General features: G+C 40.6%; 1 non-coding gene across 1 annotated transcript; it reads left to right on the forward strand.

Moving 5' to 3' along the window:
• Nucleotides 1-8,812: 8,812 nt before the first annotated feature.
• Trnat-ugu (transfer RNA threonine (anticodon UGU)) lies at nucleotides 8,813-8,886 on the forward strand. Its single transcript has one exon. It is a non-coding gene; the product is annotated as a tRNA-Thr (tRNA).
• Nucleotides 8,887-9,333: the final 447 nt, after the last annotated feature.

Here is a 9,333-nt window from a genome sequence, read left to right on the forward strand (position 1 = left end):
TATGTAAAGCACTAAATAGTGAAAGTTGGTTTACTTTATGCAATTCTTCCTGTTGTCGTTGTAGACTGGTTTGACGCAGCTCTCCACGCTATTCTGTCGTATGCAAAGCTCTTCATCTCCGGACAGCTACTGTATCCTTTTGCATCTGCTTACTGTATTCGTCTCTTGGTTGTCCTCTATAATTTTTGACCACCACACAACCCTTTAATACAAACCTGGTGGTCTCTTAATGTCTCAGAATGTGTCCTATCAACCTGCCCCTTCTTTTAGTCAAGTTTTACCACAAATTTATTTTCCCCCCAGTTAAATTCAGTATGTCTAAATTTTTTACATGATCTACCTATCTTTAATCTTCAGCGTTCTTCTGTAGCACCACAGTTCGAAAGCTTCAGTTCTCTTCTTGTTTGAACAATTTATCATCCACGATTTACTTCCAAACAAGGCTACACTATAGACAAATGTCTTCAGAAAAGACTTCCTAGCATTTAAACCTATTTTCGATGTTAAAAAATTTCTCTTCTTTGAGAAACGCTTTTCTCACTACTTCTATTCTTCATTTTATATCCTCTCTAGGTAAGCTATCATCAGCTATTTTACTGCCTAAATAATAAAACTCCTCTACTACTATTAATATCTTGTTTCCTAACACAGTTCCCTCGGAATCGCCTGATTTAGTTCGACTACATTCCATTACGTTCGTTTTCTTTGTGTCGAGGTTCATCTTACAGTCTCCCTTCAAGACACTGTCCATTCAACTCCTATTCAGAGTACAATGTTATCTATCTCTGACAGAATTACAAAGTCATCGGTAAACCTCAAAGATTTTATCTCCCTGAACTTTAATTCTTTCTCCACACCTTTCCTTGGTTTCCTTTACTGATTGCTCAATGTATAGATTGAATAACGTAGCGGACAGGTTACACTCCTGTCTTACTCCATTTTCAACCACTGCTTCCCCAGTTAAATTCAGTATGTCTAAATTTTTTACATGATCTACCTATCTTTAATCTTCAGCGTTCTTCTGTAGCACCACAGTTCGAAAGCTTCAGTTCTCTTCTCGTTTGAACAATTTATCATCCACGATTTACTTCCAGACAAGGCTACACTATAGACAAATGTCTTCAGAAAAGACTTCCTAGCATTTAAACCTATTTTCGATGTTAAAAAATTTCTCTTCTTTGAGAAACGCTTTTCTCACTACTGCTATTCTTCATTTTATATCCTCTCTAGGTAAGCTATCATCAGCTGTTTTACTGCCTAAATAATAAAACTCCTCTACTACTATTAATATCTTGTTTCCTAACACAATTCCCTCGGAATCGCCTGATTTAGTTCGACTACATTCCATTACATTCGTTTTCTTTGTGTCGAGGTTCATCTTACAGTCTCCTTTCAAGATACTGTCCATTCAACTCCTATTCAGAGTACAATGCTATCTCTGACAGAATTACAAAGTCATCGGCAAACCTCATAGATTTTATCTCCCTGAACTTTAATTCTTTCTCCACATCAGTCTTTGGTTTCCTTTACTGATTGCTCAATGTATAGATTGAATAACGTAGCGGACAGGTTACACTCCTGTCTTACTCCATTTTCAACCACTGCTTCCCTTTCATGCCTTTCAATTCTAAAAACAACGGTCTGAATTCTATAAAAGCTGTAAATAGCCTTTCGAGCCTGTATTTTACCCCTCAAATCTTCAGAATTTCGCCTCCGCTGCGGCCGAGAGTGTCTAGACGCTTCTGTCCGGACCCGTGCTGCTGCTACGGCCGCAGGGTCGAATCCTGCCTCGGACATGGATGTGAGTGATGTCCTCAGGGTAGTTAGGTTTAAGTAGTTGTAAGTCTGTTGACCTCCGATGTTAAGTCCCTTAGTGCTTAAAGCCATTTGAAGTCTTCAGAATTTCAAACAGTGTATTCCAGTCAACAATGTCAAAGACTTTCTCTAAATTTACAAATGCTATAAACTTAGGTTTATCTGTCCTTAATTTCTCTTCTAGGATAAGTCATATGGTCAGTTCTGCCTTTCGTGTCCCAGCTTTTCTCCGGAAATCAAACTGTTTTTCCCTGAGGTCGGCTTCTACCAGTTTCTTCATTCTTCCGTAAATAAATCGCGTTAGTATTTTGCAACCATGGCGTATTTAACTGATATTTAGGTATTTTCACAACTGTCAGTCCCTGGTTTCTTTGGAATCACCACATTCTTCTTGAAGCCTAAGGATATTTCGCCTGTCTCATACATCTTGTATTCCAGAAGGAATACTTTTGTCATGGTTGGCTCTCCCAAAGTTATCAGTAGTTCTGACGGAGTGTCGTCTACTCCAGGGGCCTTGTTTCGACGTCAGTCTTTCAGTGCTCTGCCAAATTCTTCTCACAGTATCATACCTCCGACATCATCTACGTCCTCTTCCATCTCTGTATTATTGTCTTCAAGTTCATTTCCCTAGTGTAACTGCTATTTCCCTTCAACCTTTCAGCTTTCTCTTCTTCTAAGCTCCTGATGTTTATGTAGCTGCTTCTCTTTTCTCCAAGACCTCTTTACTTTTCCTAAAGGCGGTGTCTGTCTGTCACCTAGTTCTGTATGCTTCTGTATCTTTCAATTTGTCTCCTGTGATGTCATATCCTGAAGTAAGTTTATATAGTCACAAAGAATATTCTTAGCAGAAAAAATGAGGTTCGAAGAAAACTGATGTCCCAGATAGCTTAGTGCAGATTTGTGTTCAACTGTCTTCGAATTCTAACTCCGGATTTCCGGGTAATAAAATGGACTCGAAAGGAACTGCAGCAATGACATGTTGAACAACAGTCAGAAAAACTATTTGTCTTCGGATAACACTTCCGATATTATTTTTCAAAAATATAAGAACTATTTTGTAGGTTTCAATGTAAATGGGCTTCCAGCAGGAATGTCCACGTTCCTTTTACTCTGTACTGGAGTTCCTAACAGTAATGTAGTATTCCGCTGTGAAAAGTTCCTTCTTGATACGTAATAGTGAAAATCTTTCGATCTCATATGTTTATTTTCATTTTATTCAAACAATCTTCGAAATCCTGTAAATTATTTAGAGACGTGCTCTATGCTTCAGGCCACTTGCTATCATGAAAACGAAGAAAAATAAATGTAAAAATGTAATAAAGAAAAAGAATTTTAAAAATTATGTTTTTCATATTTATCATTCCTAATGTACAGTCGAGAACGTCATCTAGTCCTCTGGCTCACTATACTTTTGAAGGTAATTTTTAGTAACCCTACATACAAATAAAAAGGTTGCTCTCAGTTCCGTTTTAATTGCGTAAAAGGACTAGAGCATGAAATTTGTTACTCGAATTACGTAGAGAAAAAGACATAGAACTCATTATTTGGTTCAGTCACATAAAAAATGTCTGTGTACATTAGGAATTTAAAAAGAAAAAAGAGAAGAACTTTTAAACAAAAGGCGCTATTAATTTTACGTGGGATTAGCCGAGCGGTCTAAGGCGCTGCAGTCCTGGACTCTGCGGTTGGTCCCGGCGGAGGTTCTAGTCCTCCCTCGGGCATGGGTGTGTGTGTTTGTCCTTAGAATAATTTAGGTTAAGTAGTATGTAAGATTAGGGACTGATGACCTTAGCAGTTAAGTCCCATAAGATTTCACACACATATTTTATGAGCCCATTTGAAAAGCTGTGTGCACCTAGTTACATGAAAAAAGCTTCCGTATAGTTCATAAGCTCTACTACTTGCTTTGGGTCCTGCAAAGAAAGTACAGAAGTGCAAAGAACAGATAGGGTACTGAAGTGCAAGGAAAAATAGTAACTATTTCGAGATTTGAGGATGACTTCCTAAATCCAACTAAAAATAGGAAGGACTTTAGAAAGTACTGTTAAATTTCATGGCTAGCCTATTTAACACATACGCCGACTTTTGAATAAATAACGTAGGACAAAATTACTGAAGAGCGCTAGAAATCATAATAAGTAGCTGAGTATGGCTGTCGCAAAGTATGTTGTTGAGCTGTTGCATCAGATCAGTTTAGTCAACATGAAAATCTTTCTCAAATGCTCAGGTATTAGAGGATGTGAGCTACTTTCATTTCTAGAAAAGTTGTAAGAAAACTTTGGAGAGTTAGAAGACAGGTTTAAGAAATTACGTCGCATGCATGGTCTCTTTTTCACACACTAACGATAATGAAAGATACTAGTGCAGGGCTTTACGAAAGATATCTTCACCTTGGACGAACTGATAGTAGACTCGTACACATATAGAATGATACTGCTTTGAATTACGCTCAGTTTTGAACTAACCAATGATTAATCAAAGTAGAAACAAAATAGCAAAAATACCACCTATTTTTCTAAGTAACTGTGGCAGAGCTTTTTACAGATCCTGTTGCTTCCTTACATTGAACAACTGAACTAATCTATTCGTCTATAGTGATCTCCTGAGTGTCACTGTCTTTCCACAATGTCTTAGTAGTACGTCGCAAGAATGTCAATTTTCACTATTTTCAGTCTCTAATGTTGTTAAAAGAGACGTACAATATACGTAACGTGCTAATACGACAGATTAATTAGTGCACTGAACGCAACATCTGCCTCTATTGCTGTGCACACTTGTTAATTCTCGAAATTCTTATCACTCTTAGAAGAATATAGTTGAACAATTATGTATTACAGATGTTTCTTGAGTGTGAATGAACATAAATATTTTTCTAAGTTTTCAAATTATCCGTGTTTAACAGTTTTTGAGGTATTTAGGCCCTAGTATGGAAAGCAAAGTTGAAGATCAGTTAAACCACAATAAAATTGGCTTTAAGGAAGGTAAAACACCAGAGAGGAAGTTCTGATGTTGCGCTTGATAACTGGTGCAAGAATTGTAAAAAATAAAGAAAGGTTCATACGATATGTAGACATGGAAAAAGTGCTGCACAAAATACAAGAACAGGTAATGTGCAGTACTTAGAAGATCCAAGAGGGGCAACAAGGACGGAAGACCAAACACGAAGTGCTTGGGTTGGAAAACGTATGAGACCGGGATGTAGTCTTTCGTCTGCGACTGTTCAATCTATGCACCGAAAGGTTCGAGAATGGGATTAAAATTTAAGATGACAAGATGATCAATTACTGATAAATTTCACATCAGAATTGAGGACCACGAAGTAAGCGAAGTGAAAGGTTTCTGCTGTCTTGGAAGCAAAATAACACGTTACGAACTAAGCGAGGAAGACATAAAATGCAGACTAGCACAAGCGAAGAGGGTATTACTGGTAAAAATGAGTCAATTATTATCAAAAGTAGGCTTAAACTTGGGGAATAAATTTCTTAAAATCCCAACCTGAATTAAGTGCATGTAAAGCAGTTCGTTGTGATCCGTCGGTAGGATCGGACCGTGGAGCTTGGCGGCTCTCTTGGTGCTATTCGACAGCAGTAGGTTATCTACCGGCGTTTCGCTTTCTCCCTTCTCTCAAGATAATCATCATCAACACCATCATCATCATCATCAGCAGCAGCAGCAGCATCAACATCATCACCATCATAAAACACAAACACAACACAACACCATCCGTCACGTTTACCTACACTTCATCAGTACGCATATGACACAACTCTTACATATTCATAAGAATAGGAGTTGGTGTGTGCTGTGTAATGACCCGCTTTCCGACAGGCGACTCAACTCACCCAGTAGAATATCCCAACTAACAATTCCGCACGACATTCGCATGTACATTCCAGTATTGACGCAAAAACTGGTGATGAGGAAGTTTACACCACCACCTCTCCTCCACTTTCAGCCCAAATACTGACAGCGAAAATTTCATCCGTCATAAGAATTCGTACCAGCTCATGCCAGGTCGATCGCACTGCATACGACCTCGGCCACGGAGACAGATACATTTTGGAATATATTCAACAGATAAATGAGGATGCTGTGTGCTAGTGTTACTCTGAAATGAAGAGGTTGGCACAGGAGAGGCACGCAAAAGAGAAAAGTCAGCTCAGACTCTTCCAACGAAGATCGACGGAACGGGTTTGTTACTGTCGTCTTTAGGTTTTTCTTTACATACCATTCGTATTTCAGTAATAATAGTCAGGCTGAAAGCCGCGGGAGCAAATATGCAGAACAGTCTCTGACGAGATAAGAAGTGTACGCGTCTCGGCAACATTCAACTAACGAACCATCGAGCCGTTTCACCGTTCCTCTGAAAAAATATCGCAATAAGTACTAACCAGAAACTCAAGACTTAGTCTATGGTCGATAGAGCTTGACAAGGACGCTAAAGAAAAGTTATGTCCTAAACTTTGATGACAGTGTGTGCAATTCAACTGTTTAGCAGGGTGTCGGCATGAGAACAAGATGCAGGAGTACGTCGTAATATCTTAGCATTATCAGCGCAGCAAGGCCAACCGGTCTCTCCAACAGATGCACGCCAAGACCGTAACGAGGCTCTCAAGCTGCATGCGCCTCGAGGTGGCCACTGCCAAAGCTGACATTTGCCGAGGAGTCGCCTCGCAAGACGAGCTCCCTGGGGTCTTAACGCGATGCACACCGCAAGCCGTCACGTGGCACTCCCTCCTATTTGGCACGGCTCCCCTGTCGTTCTTTCGAAAGGTCGCCTTCCTGAAGTTGAGGTGTTGTGCGATGTACGCATATATCGCCGCGTAAATATCAGCGCAGATATGCTGGGAAGAGCGCGTTCTCAGGGAAAAGATCTGCCATTTCTTTAAATATCGTCTCTGCTGATGAGTCAAAGTTGCACTTCGTAAGTACCGTAAGCAGTCGCTGTGACATATCGAGGTGCTTCAAGGCGTGCCTAATGCTCTTTCCCACCAGCCTTGAACTGCCGAGAGCTTCGCAGTGACAATGGATGTAATTCGGTGTTCTTTAACGTAACCAGCACAGTGAATAAGCCGCTATATAGGAGAAATGACAAAGAAAAGGATATGAAAAAGAAAATACCGGTTACTCTGGATTGAGTGAAATGTTTCACACTGTAAAAGAGGAAAATTTAGGAAATATGCGCAACTGTTTAAAATGAAGGCAATATTAGTACTGTTAACATAATCTCGCGTAGAAAAAAAGCAAGACTCCTTTTCACAGGTGCCTCAAAAGCTAGCAGTTTGAATTGTTGTTTCATTAGTGAGGATCACCTAAATCTTTACCAGCTCATAATTATTAAAAATTCAAAGACAGAGAAACGGTGTCATAAGAGAGGGACAGCGAATATTTATCCGCATGTTACTTAGAATTTTGAAGTATACCACTAAATCAAGCACTCCTGAAAGCTCGACCTCCCGTGTGTAACATAGCTCCAAACGACTGATCACTTTACAGCCAAGTTAGAGCAATATCTGACGACAAATATGTGAGAGAGAAAAGTATAGAAATTGTTTGAAACTTTATAATTGCGTAGGCTTCCGCGGCCAGAGTCAATCGAGATAAAAGTTTTCTGGTTGTGCTACCACGTCATATTGTAAAAAACTACTGCTGGAGAAAACCAGCGTTTCGGCCACTGTTGCAGCTGCCTTCTTCTGGGTCTACTGGTGGGTTCTAACTATCCAGTATCCCTAAAATTTCGTGATTACTGTTCACTGCGCTTGCCATTACGTCATAATTTAAAAAAAGATGGTTCCTTTGAATAGTCACTTAAGAAAGTGTCTGTCTTCTATTGTGGTCGCAGGATCCAGGACGTGCTAGACTCCGCTAAGGACAAGGTGGATACATTACATACTGCAGACGTTTTCAAGGTGGAATTCGAATGGTTCAAATGGCTCTGAGCACTAAGGCACTTAACATCTGAGGTCATCAGTCCCCTAGAACTTAGAACTACTTAGACATAACCAACCTAAGGACATCACACACATCCATGCCCGAGGCAGGATTCGAACCTGGGACCGTAGCAGTCGCGCGGGAATGCGAATGTGGAGAGCCATACATCGGCGAGACTGGCAGGCCAATAGCAACGCGCATTCGTTATCACGAGCGCTATATTCTTCTAGGGCAACATAACAAATCTGCAGTGGCAGAACATCAGCAAGATTGCGAAAAAGAAATAAAATTCAGCGAAGCCTGTGTGTTGGCCAAGCAACCGGTTGTGACAAAGCGCAAACTGAGAAGGACCATCGAAAATACTTAAACTTCCTAAGGACATGAATAGAGAAGAGGATGGACTCAGGCTTGCCCCATCTTGGCAGCCAGCAATCAGTGCCCAACAGATCACACTGTCAACACGAGACTCGAGCACTACTGGCGAGTAATTGCCACCGCGCCGTCGACGTCCAGAACTTGGAAGACAGGAGCCAACTTCTCATTCGCCGGTGACCACCAATCATGCCACATAATACAAGCGCCAATAGACAACAGAGGTTACGCTCTCCCTCCACCGTAGTAAAATATAAAAATAAAGTTCCCTCTCCTTCCTTAAGTGACTATTGAAATGAGCTATCTTATTAAAATTATGACGTAACGGCATGAGCAGTGAACAGTAATAACAAATTATAAGGGACACTGCATAGGTAGACCGCACCAGTAGACACAGGAGAAGGCCGCTGCAACCGTGCCCGAAACGTTGGTTTTCTCCAGCAGTAGTTTTATACAATATGATGCGGTACCATATCCAGAAAACTTTTATGTCATTTTAAATTATGTTTTAAGTTTGCTGCAAGTCACTAAGTGCTCTCATTATCAAACACTGGATGACTATAGTCTGCACTCCGTTGGATTGACAAATGTCTATAAGGTACATTACAAATGTAGAATAATGGACGGTTGGGAATTTGAGTCTCACGGGAAGCGTGCAAGGGACAAGTCCCTGCAGTCGCGCTATTCATCTGTGTCCTCGGTGGCTCAGATGGACAGAGCGTCTGCCATGTAAGCAGGAGATTCCGGGTTCGAGTCCCGGTCGGGGCACATACTTTCAACTGTCCACATCGAGGTATATAAACAACACCTGTCGGCAGCTGAGGGTTTCAGTTAGTCATCATTTATTCCAGGAAAAAGCTGCATGGTCATCAACAGTATTCTGTTCTTTCGAGAACAGTTACTGTCTTCACATATATTAATGGAGGATTCGTTCCTTAAATCACGAGCCCAATATGTCCTCCTTGATACGAGGACTGATGTAGTACGGTATAGTCAGGCTACAGAGGGCAATTTAGGAACCGCCTGAAGGAGGAGCTTGGTCTTCAGTTTTCGCAAACCACTATACTGGCCTTCTATGGCACTCTTGCAAGACAAAGTGGTCCGACGGCAGCGAGTGGTCAGTGAGGACTCCTTGTGTAGTTATTACTATTATTGTTATTATGTATTGGTATTAAACATTGATTACAATCAAGAAAAATGAAAGTACTAATGATA

This window comes from Schistocerca gregaria, chromosome 1 (genome assembly GCF_023897955.1).
Source record: "Schistocerca gregaria isolate iqSchGreg1 chromosome 1, iqSchGreg1.2, whole genome shotgun sequence".
NCBI classification, from domain to species: domain Eukaryota; kingdom Metazoa; phylum Arthropoda; class Insecta; order Orthoptera; family Acrididae; genus Schistocerca; species Schistocerca gregaria.